Genomic DNA, 15,625 nt, shown 5'->3' with positions numbered 1-15,625 from the left:
GTTTTCAAGGATACATCAAAGTATATTTTGAAATACTGAAGCAAGCTGGATTTTAAATTGGAAGATTTAAAGATTGACAATTGAATGAAGTGCCTGCTCAGAACTCAAGTCTAGCTCACAGCCACAAGATCACTAAAACCACAGCAGCTGCTGGGGACAGAACTCAACCGGGCACTGGTAAAAATCCAGAGCTGGAAGCAGAGCAACAGGGCAAGAACCTCTCAAAATAGATCAGATTGCAAAGAAAATGCTATGTAAATATGTGTATATATATTTTTTTTCTGTGATTAATTTCAGAAATAATGCTGCATGTGAAGATTTTTGAAGGACATATCACATTAACTATAGTACTTCAGTAAATTGGACTGTATTACAGAAATTATGCTGCAGGAGAATTTCTTCACGTTTTTGGTATGTGGTAGGAATGCTAAAAAAAAAAAGAAAAGACTATTAAGAGCATTTATGGAATAACTTAAGTCCTTCCACAGCCTTAATTTATATACAAACTGATTCTGTCAGCAGGTGACAGGTAATACTAAAGAGGTTACCCGTCTTCTAGGGATAGGATTTAGCCCTTTTGGAGCCTGATTGTTTACAGAGATGAAGAGGCTTTCAGGGGTCACCAAGAGAAAGGATAGGGCAGGAAATCTAATATATAACCCTGTAAGTTTAAGTTTCCACCAAATGAGCACAGGGAGATCTTACATACAGTGATGAAGCTGAGCTGGCTTTTCGTGAAATATAGCACCCTTTGTCGCAGGGCAGCGCAGCCGACTGCTGGTTCCAGAGCTGTGGCTGTCACTGTGCCAGCCTGCAAGGGCTGTTTCTGTAATTGATCAAAGGTGCAATTGTTCCCGAGTTGGCTGCCACTGTCCTTGCTCTTCTTGCAATTCTACCTGCAATGTCTGTTTGTTTGTTTTCTTCTAATTTTTACCTGCCCCCTCCTGCCCTCAAAGTTAAAGAAGGCTACAAAAGCACGTAAACAGAAAGTTTAATTTGGGCATTGTCTTAACTTCAAAAATGCTCAGAATCTACATTTTTGTGCCTTGGAAGGTCATCTGCAGAGAGTGTGAATTGTATGCATGTTTGAAAGAGAAATTATGATTGCTATAAACTGGAGTAAGCAATGGAAGAGAAGTTTCTCCTTTCCTGCTACAAACACTTTTATCTCCCTGGCACCTGTGTAACAAATACCAATTTAATGCTGTGCAGCTTCCAGAGCTCCCAACAGTACACAAATTTAATCGATATCAATATAAAACAGATGAGTGATTACCTTACTTCAAGACTACAATTTTTAACATTCTTTTCACTCTGTTTACTATATCTTAAATTATCATAAAGATAGGCTTACTATAACAAATCCAGTCCAGATGTTTTGTTTATCAAATTCTGTTTCATGTTTTTGTTTTTGTTTTTTCTTCTTTAAAAGAAGATGATTTCTCCTATTTACTAGAAGCAGAGTTGTTCTTTGGGTTCACTTAACAAGTACTTCTTTTTAGTCATTCCCTATTGGAAAAGCTTTTGAAACCACTGTCTTTAGCCTATTAAAGCTGAAATCTAAAGTCTTTCAGAAAGCCATTTCATATTCTAAATTTTATAGGGTGGATTGCTAAGTTGTCTTGTTTTGCCGCTTTTTTTCTGTAAGTAGCAATCTTCAGGCAAACATTTCTGAATCTCAAAAATATTCTTGCTCTGAGTATTAGTGCTACATCTGGAAAATTCTCATTAGCTCTAGCCATATTTATCATGGAGTTCACTAGACTTCAAAGTACCATTAAAGACTGTAACAATTATCCCTAATGCTACACAACCTCTGTACTCACAAAGAGTTTGGTTATGCTGAGCAACACTGACTGAAGAAGTAATCATGATTTAGGAAACCAGATCAAAGCATTGTTTTGGTGGAATATATTTAGTAGCCTTTTCTGTGACTAGTGATTAAAACGTCATTAACATAAAACCTTGCTTGTGAACAGGTAAGAGATAGATTATGCTGGTACACAAAGATTCATAAATTAGTTTGAAATGAGCAGGTGAGATTCAGCCTCCTATCTGTTGGAGAAAAGTGCATATAATTTTTATATATGAATATGCATTATTTGTAATCTATGCATTTGGATATTTTTAATATGAATATATATATTCTTAACTACTATTATCTGATCACACCAAAAGTGTGTATTGTAACCTGACTAAATCTTAGGCATCATTTATAAAAGTTTGTCCATGTGCTAGATTTATTGTGTTTTCATGGCAGCAGGGTTTGGGAAAGAAATAGATAACTTTCTGGACAAGGGCTGCAGTTTTTACGGAGTTGGTCTTTCATTTGCTGATTTTGTCTGCACGTTGGAGAAGGTGGGCAATAGTTCTTTTTACATTTGTTGAAAAAGAGATAGAAGAGCCAAAGAACTGTCTCTTAAAATTTCTAGGTGTATTGCGTTTCCAGATTTCCCAGGATTTTTATATAATTTTCTTTATCCAAATGGGTAAGAAGAGTTTCATGAAAGTAATGTGAAAGCTTAATAGTAAAATGATGTTTTCAGATCATGAAGTGAAAGAAAAGATTTGAGCCATTCCAGACATTTCAGTTTGGAGTTTTATGGAGAGTCTTTATGATCAACTGTAATGGTCAACAATTCACACAGGACCAATAGTTTGTGGATCTTCTGCCTGAGAACAGTTCTTTTTTTCCTTTCTCTCTTTTTTTTTTTTTTTTTTCTGTACTGAAGCAGTCTCTGTCAAAAATCTGCTTCTTTTAATATATGCTTCTTGCCTAGGCTAAGAAGTTTCTTCATGTACAGATTTCATTTGCACTTTCTTACCTTTGCAGGAATGTAGTTCAGCTACAATTAACACCTTTATTTTTTTTTTCCTAGTATTTTTAAACACCAAAGAGAAAAAGAGAATCTAATATACAATCAGTGAATTATCTTGGATAATTTTGTAGCTAGCCCCAGATGGGGGAAGGCTGGCCACCCTGGCTTCTTGCAACAAGCCAATGCATTGGTACCAAGCAGATTTCAAGTCTGTTACCCCTTCACCCCTCTTTCCCTCACCCCTGGGTATAAATTTCAGAATTTATACCATTTAAAATCAGTGATTTTCCTTTTATATCATTGAACCAGTAGCTACCACCGTTTCACTTTTTTTACTCTTCTCTTCTTGGCTCTAACCTATTTTCTCACACTTTCTTTCTAACAACTTATCAATTTTCTCAGTAACCAGCGCCAGGGTCATCCAGCTATGCTGCATCAAAGCTAAGCCTTGGATCACAGTCAGCTGAACCTCTAGGTTGAGAGTTATATCTCTAGGATAACTGAAGTGCAACAGGTTTAGGAAATACATTTCCTGAACAGATCAGACTGGATTGGAACTTAAGTGAATATTTAAATGTTTCCTTTGGCTTTATAAAATAGAGATAGAATTGTCATGATCTTAAGTTTTTCCTAAATAAGGGTATTAGTTATAAAGTTTGAAGAAGTTTGAATTTGAAAGTATCTAATAGAAACATCTTTAATATCATAAATTTGTCTTCCTAGATCAATCAGCATTAAAGCTTAGTAGTGAATTTTTTGTTGAAAGTTTTCCAAGAAGCAGTATTTTTCAGGGAGCTATATTACAGTAATAGAGAATACTTTTAAAGATTAGGTATATCACACAAAGTAACAACCAAAAATGTTTGTACCACTCATCCTTACTGGATGTACTTAAATAACTTTTTATATACACTCAAATATTAGATCCTGTAAGATCTTTGGAGAGATTTCCGTGATTTCAGTGGCTCATGAAGATAAAAACTCCATCCTTGTTTCAGTCAAAACAATCTGTATGGAATATTTGAACTTAAATTTCAAAGAAATTGGGGAAAAATAGTGGGAACTGAATTCCTTCTAAATTCCTGTTCATTGCTCAAAGTTGTCAGAAATTAATTTTAAAAGTTGCTGGAAGATTTTTAATAGACAAGGGTTGTCTTTATTAGTGAATCCCTACTCCTCTTTCACTGGTTTTACTGAAGTCTATGACTATACAGAAAGCTGATGTTAAGGACTGACTCACAAACAGCAGTTGCTTAACTTGACAGCTGTTGTTTCTGTTCAAAGTGGTCTGCTCCTCTCCTTAGTTAAGATTCCCATGTTTGTGAATCAGCAGCTTAACCACTATTTTTGTTTCATATTATGTTAAGCAGTCATTGATTTTTGGCTTTCATTAATACATTTCCAGTAGCTTTCAATGATTCAGTGCATGTTAAATGGGTGTTAGAGCCTACAACATGGAGGCTTTCTACAAGTCACATGTTTAGCCAGCTCTATTTGTAAATCAGCGTCCAAAGAATGGTACAAACTGGATATGTTTGTCATGCAGTAATATCCCAAGCTCATCTGTAAACAGTTCCTAGCTACTCCTCAGTGATAAATGATGATACAGTCCTTGACCAGAACAAAATGACACCCTAATAAGGTTTACATGAACGGTGACAGGAGAGAGATGCAATCAAATATACACAATTTTCACATGCAAGTATGTGCTTGCTTTTATTATTATAAATAGTTAAAGTGTAAGTAGTAAAGCACTAGATCCTCATTTCTGCTGTGGAATTATACTTAGCCTTGTGTGCTTATCCAAAGGAAAGTGATAGTTCTTCGCTTCCATTTGATCTGTTTTTTTTTTCTTTTCCCTCCTGCATAATGAAGAATGATGATACTTTTAGATGTTGACATTTTAGAAAGCTGAGATGGTATGTAGTAGACTACAAATGATGAAAGCTTAATGAAAGTTATTTTCTCATAATGGTTCTAAATTGGCTATTTTGCAGAGTGAAGTGAGTCCAGTGGATTGAGATTGAACTTCTTACCCCTCTGTAATCCTGTAGTTACCAAAAGTAATGTGGAATCCAGAGTTAAGAGAACTGATTTAACTTCAATTTTCACATTATTCCTATATGTAGGAATTTGTTACTTCGAAGAGAGGAAGGATTTTTATGTCCTGATATACTCTGTTGTAAGCCTGGAAGTCAAAATTGGAAACTATCTTTTATGAATATACTGAAAGATAATAATGTAAAGCAGCAGGAAATGGGGATTTTAAACTTCTAAACTAGGATAAAGCTTTCTTATTATTCAAATTACGAACCAAAAGATTTTACTGTTCAAAACATTTCTAGGTCAAAGACCCAGTCCTCCAGCATTAGTCATATCAATAGAAAAAGCTTTTTTTAAGACATGGGTATAAACAGTTAAAAAGCTAATTAATATACATCTTTGTATTTGAATTTGCTGAGCTGTATTGCTATATATGGCTTTTTAAGAGCCATCGTTAAAATACAATAGCATCTGTTCACTCTGTTCACACCTTCATGCATACAGCTGAATCTTGTCAACATTCATGGAAGTTATGAATGCTAAATGAGAAGATATTTTTTTCCTGAGTTTTTAATGCACACTTTTGCATTTTGGAAAGTCCATGAAATACTGAGAACATATCAGAGAAACAGGGATGGAATATAATGCTATATGTATATCATCTATGCATACTATTAAAAATATACTTTTTTTTTGTTAAATGCTATAGTAGCGTTTAGTAAACTACATCATGTAAACTAGGATTTTCCACAAAGGTAAAAATTCAATCTGCCAAGACAAGGGTGGTGAATCCAATGAGATATCTTTTGAAGATGGTCAGCCTTGATTTCTTATAGAGTAAGAAGGTTTAAAAGATATAATAAAATGCCACAAACACATACCCAGCTTACTGTTTCTTTCCCAGAAACTTATTTTAACCATATATTATAACCTGATGGAAAGTTGAAGGGATATTGGACCAATCTAATCTTTCCTGCTTGTATGTGACCACCTTCGAGAATCGATATACTGTTTACTGTAGAAGCCTTTAATTGTTCTCATTTTAGTCTAAATCTCTGTGCAGTCAGCAATTAGTAGATGTCAGTCTGTTTTTTTCCCAGTTCTGTCAGTTTGAGTAAATAGTATTCTGGGAAAATTCAGTAAGTCATCCTGTAATCATTTAATGTATGTACAGCTTGAAGGCTCCTAAATCTTGTTTCTATCTGGGGAGTTAGGAATATTGCTCCCCAAAACATAATAAAATGCTAAATTTTCCCAAATCTCTCTTAAAAAAATAATAAAAAAAAAAAGAAACAAAAACCTCCCAAAGCACAAAAACCTTATTTCAGAACACATTTTTCAGTACCTAGAATTCATGGATATTGTCATCCTTATTCATGCAGACATTCTGAGGGCACAATGATTTTGCACATTCATGCTACAGTTGGTCATAGATCCAGGATACTAAATCGGAGACATCCTAATAAATTTCTGAAAAGTTGCGACTTTTTTCTATCCTCAGTTGTCAGTATTTAGATACAAACCTATATGATCTAACAAATATATTAATAATATTTTGGGATGTGTACATTTGTAAGAAAGGTTGACTTCAGTTCTTGTAACTGTCTGAGTGTAAAAATAGGGTGGTAAAATTTTGAAGGTCATAAAACATCATCAGCACAGTATCAGAAATAGAAATGTTTTTTTAGATCTGATGTAACTGTATCAGTTTATTAAACGTAAGCTTCTATTCTAATCTGTAGGTGATTGGTAGAATTAGTGAGAAAAACCCCGCTTTTGTAAATCTCCATTTTGCAAGCCTGAAATTCCCAGTAAACTGTTTGTTCATCTTACCAATTTGATAGAAGTATGTTGTTGAACTTCCTAAAGATATATTCTAGTTGCTTGGTAATGGATTGTGGAACAATTCATTTAAAGTTCAGTGAACACAGAACTAGAGTAATTTATTCAAATCCGCCACTTATTAAATCAGGATTTGACTTTTTTTTTTTTTTTTGACTAATGAAATGGACTTGAAAAGAATTAGCTAAACCTCTGTGGAATTGTGACAAAGTAATTCTGATGACTATGTTGTCTATTAAAGTTTTTACTGCCAGTAAGTAAGCCAAATGGAGATGAATACATTTCCCATTGTTTTGTGGATTGTCAGAAAGGGATTTATATTTAAACAGTTTATTGTCTCAACATCCTCCTCCTTTCAAGATAAGTAACATGGAGATAATATACTTGCATTTTTAGTAGACATCTGAAGCATCTGAATATTTCACAAGATGTGATGTTTTCTTTCTCTTTCACTAGTAAAGTGAGTTAAAAAACAAAGACAGACTGCATGTGTGGAATTGGGAGAATTTTCTGATGAGCATGAATAATTTAATTCCTTGAATTTTAAATGTTGCAACAATAAATACATTTTATTTTAAGTATCAGTTTTGGCCAAATTTTACGAATGTGTGTATTTCTAGTTGGATAGTTGCTGCTTCCTTAATCTAAAACATAGGCAAGACAAATATAATGTGACATATTCTAAAATGTCAAGCTCACCTGTAGTCACTGGATTTTACCATGGATCTCTACAAGCTTTTGATCAGACCCATAAAGTTTATTTTACTTTTTGTACAATCTGAAAGAGGGATGCGAGGGATTCTGATGGTTGTATGGGTGTTATAGCATTATCCTCATTCTACCTATAAATCTTATCTGTACACCAGGGCACGAGAGCCATATGTCTACTAGGAGAAAACAAAGCAAGTCACATCCACAAGTTTACAAACTTATTATAAAACTAGATATAAATAATGAAAAAAAAAAAATACAATTGATTGTCTCCCTGGTGAGATAGTCTGTAACGTTTTTTCTAAATACCAGTCAAGTGTGGGATCTCCAGCTATATGCAAGTCCAAGACAACTCATCTTATTTTCTTCCTACCCATCTTCCGTTTTGAAGGGAACTCGGATATGGACAGGGTGCTGCTGAGAGGACATGACATGGTAGTGTCTGCTTGTGTCTAGCTGCAAGTTTTCTCCTAGGCAGAGTGTCTGACCCAGGCAAGTACCGGCAAATACGTTTATTTTATAGCAAAAGTGTGTTCTGTGCTTCCTCTGGTTGGTTTCATCACAGGATAAAGTGGACAAAGAAGGAGTACGTGTATGTTGTAGATCTTATTATCTAAGGATATAAGCTAAACAAAGTTTGGATCTAAGTCCTGAGGCAGATACGCTCTTCTTCCGGTGGATTTTTACATGTTCAGTCTGGATTTTGAAAATATCTTTCTGATAGCATCCTAAATAGAAATCACCAGAGTAGTACTCTATTTATGAAGGAGAAAGGAAGAATTTCTGACAGTCTTCCAAAAGAGTAAAATATGAAAATATTGCAGTGAATTACCAAAAAATGACAAGTTGGTGAAATCCAAGTGTTACATCTTTCACAGTAGACTTTGCCTGACACACTTACAAATATTTATGATCTGCATTACGTATTTCCATGAGGAAAAGTGATGCGAATTAAACAAAGGAATAAAAATATGAGTAAAGGAATGGACTTCAGCAAATGAACAGGATGAAGCCATATGTAAAAGCTGCCTCTTGTGACTTCACAAGTATCATGATCATAAGGAAATTATAGGATCTTTCTGAGGGAGCCAGAAATGTTTGCTAATTTTGAAGATTTTTGACAGAATTAAGTCAGTCTTAAGGTACGCATTAATATTTTCTTAAGTCTGAGCACAGCATATGTATGTTCCCTTACATTGTGCAATGTCTGAAATAGGTTTATGTGACTTTCCAGCTTCACTGTACGTTAGACCTTGTCTTTTGTCTCTTTCCGGCAGAATACTTTGGTTCCAACGCCACAGAATATCCCCCACCCCTTTTTTTTCTGTTATATTATCATGAAAATGTCATATTTCGACTTAATGAGAAATGTCTCTTGTTCCGACTTAATCAGAATTCCATGACCGAAGCCTCGCTCACTCAGATGTGTCCAAGTACACATCTGTGCAGAAGATCCTCAGCATAACAAATGATTCTGTATGCTTGTCTTCTGGTATGGATGTCTCAAAAAGCCCATAAGCATACAGCAAAACACTGGCCACCTTTTCTAGAAAATTTTATGCATTTGAAACACTTTTTATATTTTTTAATTGAATAATTAGCTTCAGTTATTAGCCAATAATTAGTCTCAATTATTAGCCAATATTTAACTCAGCATTTAATTTCGCCCTGATAAAAAGGACAACTCTTAGAAAATGAGCAAAGTGGATTTAGAGCCTTATATTACAATTCTTCTTTCTTATTTTATTTTCCAAGCTGAAAATCCACAGAAAAGAACAGTATTTGAGGAAAATGTGCTAAAACAAACTGGTGTTAAATCTCTTACATGTGTATGATCATACTGTTTTCTTTCAATTTGTGTGTGCTTGCCAAGACAATGGACTCAAAGCATAAAAACACAGATGCCTTAACAAAGGGATTCAGCAATGATGTATGATCTAAAAATGAAAAGCTAAGAGCAATTGCAAACATGACAGTGCCTATCATGGGTAGCAGGGGTGAGAGGAGACATCAAGAATATTAATGGATTCAGAAGTAGCCAGAGAGTCTCTGAAAATGGAGCTAAATTGGACAGTATGCGATCATCAGTGATGAGTGGATGTGGAACAGCAATAGTTAAAAGTAATCGGATATTTATAAAGAAAAGTGACATTTTAAACAACATGATTTTGGGATCCTAGTGTTTAGTAAACAGTGTGATAGAAAACCTGTTGTTTGCAAAGATCTTAAAAACTAGGAAATCAATTCCCACAACTTCATTAAAATGGTAAAACTTTTCAAATGAAAAGGGAGAAAAAAATGGCAAAGAAAATAGATACAGAATATACTTAGAATTACGGGGTGCTTTTTTTTTTTTTTTTTTTCAGGAGTTCTGTGACTTTCATTTGTGATTGCATAACTAGCTGCTAATCCTTCCTTAAATCTATTCACTCTGCTGCTTGTTTCCACCATAGTTTGGCTCAGTCACTATACTTAAAAATGTAATTATATAGAGAAAACTTTATAGAAGAGAATAATGAGAGTTTAATCCACTTGCTGTTTTATAAATGAATTCAGAACCAAAGCATATAAAATGTTAGAGGAATCAAATCAGATTTGTTTCTTACTCAGACATATGTTTAGATCCTGATCATTATAGCTGATGACCATTTTCACCACTTACCACTTTTATGTACCAGACTCTTCCATGGCTAATATTTTAGTAAATTATTGCTTCTAGAAATCACTGAGACATGCACGATCTCGCACAAAATGTTTGTTACCTATGGGTTCACTGTATTATGGAGCTATAATTGCGTTATGAGCCAGAAGTTAAACATCTTGAAAAATCACTACAAGAACTTGATTATTATTTTGACGTTGTTCAAGTATTCGCTCATTACTGATAAATAGAATATCTTAATACTAAGAAAATTCTATCTGTCAGTGTTGAAAATCACATAAATGTGGACTCCTTTATGTAAGATCCTTCAGATGTGAACAGGTGCCGAAAATAGATTTAGGTAATCATGACTAAATTTGTGGTAAAATATGCCAGCAATATTCCTGTGACTGCTGTTTCATTTCCTCTTCTTATAGTCATAGGTAATATATTTATCTTTCTATTTTATATATCTAAGAAATAATTGATTAAAGTGTGTGTTTTACACATTGAATTTTATTCCCAGACAGAAATTCAAAGTATGAAGTTCAGTGAGACTGGGGTTGTAGCAGCCAGCTTTGGGAATCCCATGCAAAAATATTTAAAAGGAAATCAAACATACAGGAGAGTATGATGACGGAAATCTAAAAACGGAGACAATGTGCATGCTCTGTGTTTGCTTGCATCTACCTGGACTCTAAGTACTTCTGGAAAGAGCTTCCTTAAAAATGACAACAATAAAATCTATGCATTCCCTGGTGAAGTCTTTATGTGTTAAAAGCAAAATCTAATGGCGTCTTGGAAAAAAATCAGTGCAATGAATCAGAGCAGACTGGGGTAACTCAGAATGTGTTGGAAAGAGGTGAATAGCACTGGGTGTTGGAGTAGTGGATATTTCATAAATGCATCATGTCTTAACTTATGTTCATTTTTGTTAACTGATTACAGTACTTTGTGGTTCCTAGTGACACTGAAAGAAGAGGAGGATCATTTTCTGTATCTATGGCTTCTGACTTCTGCTTGAGAGAAAATAATGATGTCAACATGAATTTTAGAGGGATGGTCAGGAAGCACTACACTGCATGTGTTTGACTATGTGGGAACAGGAAAGTTTTTGCATTTCAGATGAAATTCAAGTGCTGCTCTCCTTTTACTTACCTAGTGGCACCACCACAAATTCTGGTACTTATTTCAGAACTATTCTGTTCTCTTTCCACGTACATTCTGTTATTCATCAGCACTTTCCCCTTCCAGAAACAAACAGAATCTCTGAGAAAACATACATGCAGGGCAATTGCTCATCTTTGAGAAGACAGAGAGTAAGAATGCTGCCATAACATTGTTTCTGAGAAAAAGGAAAAAAGAACAAAACCCATGTCAGGTTCAGTACATTCAATGAGAGAGCACAATACACAAAAATCAAACTGTAATTATGCAAAACAGTGATAAAAAGAAAATCTCTTTACTACCTGGAGATCCAGTCTCTAAAAGTTGTTAGGGTGTATCTGTAGGGAGCAATAATGAACACTGATCAAACTCAAGCATGTCAAAATGGATATCTAACTCTACACTTAGTGTATGTTATTATTAACTGTGCCCAGGTGATGGTGTAATTCTCTGACTATTCAGGTAATTGGGGAACAACCTTAACCACCAATTTACAAATCCCTTGGACTGATAGCAAAAAGAAAGATGCAGGAATTTGTGATTTTGTATCAAGCTTAATGGATTTGTTGGATGCTACAAGTTCGTGTTCTTAGAGTGGAAGGAGGAATCTTTGGAAGGAAATGCCATCGCTTTTGTTACCTTCAGTGGGTTGTAAAATGGATCTGCTTTACCGAATGGAGTGGGAATAGAAAAAGAATAGTTATTTTTATTGTTTATTTTTTTGATTATTTATTATTATCTTTTGATTATTTATTATGTATCTTTTGACTTATTGTGTAGCACTGTTCTCAAGGTGAACTTAGCTGGTGTTTGGGACTTCCAGAGGCATAAGTAAAATATATGTGATCATGTAGGTTATTCAAATAGACAATTTTTAATGGGTGATTGTCTTAAATTAAAAACAATCAGACATTAAAAACAATCAGACATTAAAAAGAATGTTTAAAGAACATGTGGCTATAGTTATAGCATAATAGCAACAACTGCTTCTAAAGCTTAATGGCAGAGGTGTGCCAATTAAATAGTTGTTTTAACTTTCCATAGTAGTAAGAGTATTGGTAGGTTTCTTTTAAAAGAACAGTACAGAATATTTAAAGAGCTTTAAAAGGAAGAACTGTTTTTGTGCTGTATTTCTGCAGACAGTTTTATTAGATCTTTAAAAACGTATATACAAAGGGCAGCATTTCTTACCAAGAAAATGAGATTTAAAAATAACTCACATTAGTGGTCAATCCTTGTTATGTATGTTTGAGTTCTAACAGCTGTAATGATTTGTTTTAAAGGGGCCATATCAACCTGTGCTGATTTTTAAGCCTTTGCTGATTGATTTGGCTTGTTTGATGTATTATAAATCACACAGCTATAAAGTCACAGTAAAAATTCCATTAAACTTGTGAGGTAAAAAAAAATTATCCATAAATAAAACACTGCGAAATGCAAGACAGCAGCAAATGTGCTATTTCTTCTTTTTAAAATTGAGGTTTACTTTTACAGCCAAGGCCATTTTCCTGTGAAGAAAAACAATGGCAACAAATAAAAATCTACTCAGAGCCTAGCTCTGGAGGTACCTGAACTTGAAATGCAACAATATTTCACTTTCCTTCACTGTGCCACTGTAAAGCTGATTTTTGTAATTTCATTGCTCAGAACTGGCATTATTTGCTTTCAGACTAAGACTCTTGACCTGGAAAACTATTATGAAAAATATCTAAAAACTGCTAAAAGAGGAAATGACTTTAAAATATGATCTATCTTAATACTAATTCTTTAATTCTTGTGTTTCCACAGTCTAGTATTATCCAGACTGTCAAACCAGTAACCATGATGAAACTTGCTCAAGCAAGCATTTCCACTACTATTTCTTGCTGCTATATATTTTGTCTTGTGAATCTTCCCTTTAGATTTTCCACATTTAGGCTGAGTTGATAAATACCAAAGTGATTCTTTAGAATTGAAAAAAAAAAATAATTCTGATCAAGATCTCAAAAAGGGAAAAATACCTAAAGTTTTTGAATTCTTTTAAAAAGTAGAATGAGTTGTTTTAACTTACACAATTGTATCAGAATCTTTGCCATTTTCTTCAGACACGCACACAAAATTAAACTTATCCTAAATTTAAATTAAAACAAATGTTCAATTTCATTTTTAATACCATTCTAAAGTAGGGAAATATTGTTTGAATCTAGTGTGTTTTCTTTATTTGTTTTTCTTTTTATGTCCATAAATTCAGGATACACTCAGATTATTTCATTGTATCTTAGCAGTTTTGTAGATGCAAGGTATAGTACTAGAGATACAAGATTCTCGTTCTGGGTTCTGTCATAACAGTTCAACATGACATATTTGGCTCGTTAGTTACGCTAGTCTGCTTGTACTGGAAAGCTAAAGGTGACGTGTTTGTGTATGCGTGAGATACATGTTAGCTGGCTACTAAAACATCTGAAGTATCTTAAAGCTAGTCGCTACCTCTTTTATCTACGGGCTTCATTTTTATAAGCAGTAATTTTATAAGCAGCTGATGCTGATGATCTGCCTGCCTTTTTATTTTTTTTTTAATTTAATCCATCATTGTAACGTGGCTTAAGAGCTTCTGATTTTCTGAGGTTGTAAAGAACATGGAATCCATTGCGTTGTTCTTTATCTATATTTGCATACGGATTGTTCCGCACTGTTGTCCTCACCCTGCCTCCTGCTACTTGCATTACCAGAGCTCCACTGTCAGTACAGTGGGTTCTGTTGGTCTCAGGCTCTGCCCTGGTACAGTTTGCATCAGAGAAACAGGATAGACTCTGAAAAATGGCAACCCAGTGTTTGGTAACCATTAAGTGCTGGAAAGTCCCATTAATAATTGTAGTGATTGAACAGATGAGGTTTCCAAGCTGTTCTGGGAGGTACATATTTATCCTATGCATACTATTTCAAACAAATAAGTTTAGGAAAGAATACTTTTCCAACTATACGGACTTTTAAAGACATATCTGTGGAATCCTGAAGGGCATTCATCAGTATATATAGCAGGCACACAGAAAGGAGGCACAACACAAAGATGTCCCATGGACCTACTCATTGCTGTTCACATCAATGAAAGAGTTGTAAAGAGGGGTCCATTCCTTTGGAGAGCCCAGCCTCTGACAGCCCAGCATTCATTCTCTTCCCTTTCTGACTAATCCTCACGCTGAGAGAGTTGTATGCCAGCAGGTCAACAACGCGTTTAAATGTACACTGAGCAAGAGCTGGCATTGGTCTTAGGTGCTGTGCAGTGCGTTACAGTACACAGTTGTGGCCCACCACGTAAATCTGTGTTAATGGGAAATCAAGGGGGAATGGCAAGAGAAGAACATAGTCACACCGTTATTATTATTGTTCTGAGATAGCATGTACTTGTAGAAATCAACAAATGTAACTGACAGTTGTATTACCTGGCAGGTGGGGATTTCTGCTCAGCCGGCTGGCAGATATATGAAAATGCGTAACTGATTGCATATTTGGACTGTTCCTTTCTGTGGGAATGAAAATGCTAATAGTTTTAAAGTAGTGGATATATAGTTGCCTCTAATTAGCATCAGTGCTCCGCGTATTGCATAACAAATGTAACTCACGAGTATGAGAGGGCAAATGCACACATTTGGGGTGTATTCCAGTTCACTGCGTTGTCTATTGATGCACAGAGTTTCTGCAGTTTCTCTCTATCAAATTCTTTATCTTATTCACTTCTCACAGGATTACAGCAGAAGGCTTAGAAAGCAGCTTCTTTCTCTCCGTTATTGTCGTCTTTTTTTTTTTTCCTTATTTCTAACTTCAAGTATTTTTATGAATGTGTGGAGCACATCTCATTAATCTGTTCGCAGATTCCCTCGGCTGCTCTGTCATTTTGTCCAGAACTGCAGAATCTTGAAAGAAAACTTGTTTTGTATGTTTTTCTTGCATATGCAGACACTATTGCAATTAAATAGTAATGGACTTTTTGGGGTTTGTTTTACTCAAATGACATTCCTTCATTTTTCATGCACATACACACTGAGGTTATTGCTGAAGAAGGATTAGTCAGACAATTCTACCTTTTAACAGCCACTGCAGCTTTACAAGATGTGATACTGCAGATACTACAATGTAAAAGAAACCTGCTATTTCATGCACTGGGGTTGAGACCATCTGTTTTTGCTAAAGAAATTTTTGAATGTCTTTTGACAGTTAAACTGATAAATAACCGAATGGGAATTGCAAGTAGCAGTGGTAGCAGTGTGAGGTTTGTCATGCCAAGAAATCTCAGAGACCACCTGGAATTACTACCGAATGAAAAAAAAATGTTTTATTACTCCAGAGTACCCTTCCTTTAATCACTTTATCTTTCCTGTACACTGATGTCTAGCCTCCTTATCTCATGTTCTTCCTGAAGCTTCTT

The 15,625-nt window shown here is 34.8% G+C and overlaps 1 protein-coding gene across 11 annotated transcripts in view; it reads left to right on the top strand.

Annotated features, from left to right (window-relative positions):
- PCDH11X (protocadherin 11 X-linked) overlaps positions 1-15,625 on the top strand; it is a 490,061-nt gene that overhangs the window by 141,093 nt on the left and 333,343 nt on the right. The gene's annotated exons all lie outside the window — the stretch shown is intronic.

This window comes from Anser cygnoides, chromosome 13 (genome assembly GCF_040182565.1).
Source record: "Anser cygnoides isolate HZ-2024a breed goose chromosome 13, Taihu_goose_T2T_genome, whole genome shotgun sequence".
Taxonomy (NCBI): domain Eukaryota; kingdom Metazoa; phylum Chordata; class Aves; order Anseriformes; family Anatidae; genus Anser; species Anser cygnoides.
Note: the sequence above shows the minus strand (reverse complement) of the source record. Positions and strands in the feature narration are given on the sequence as shown.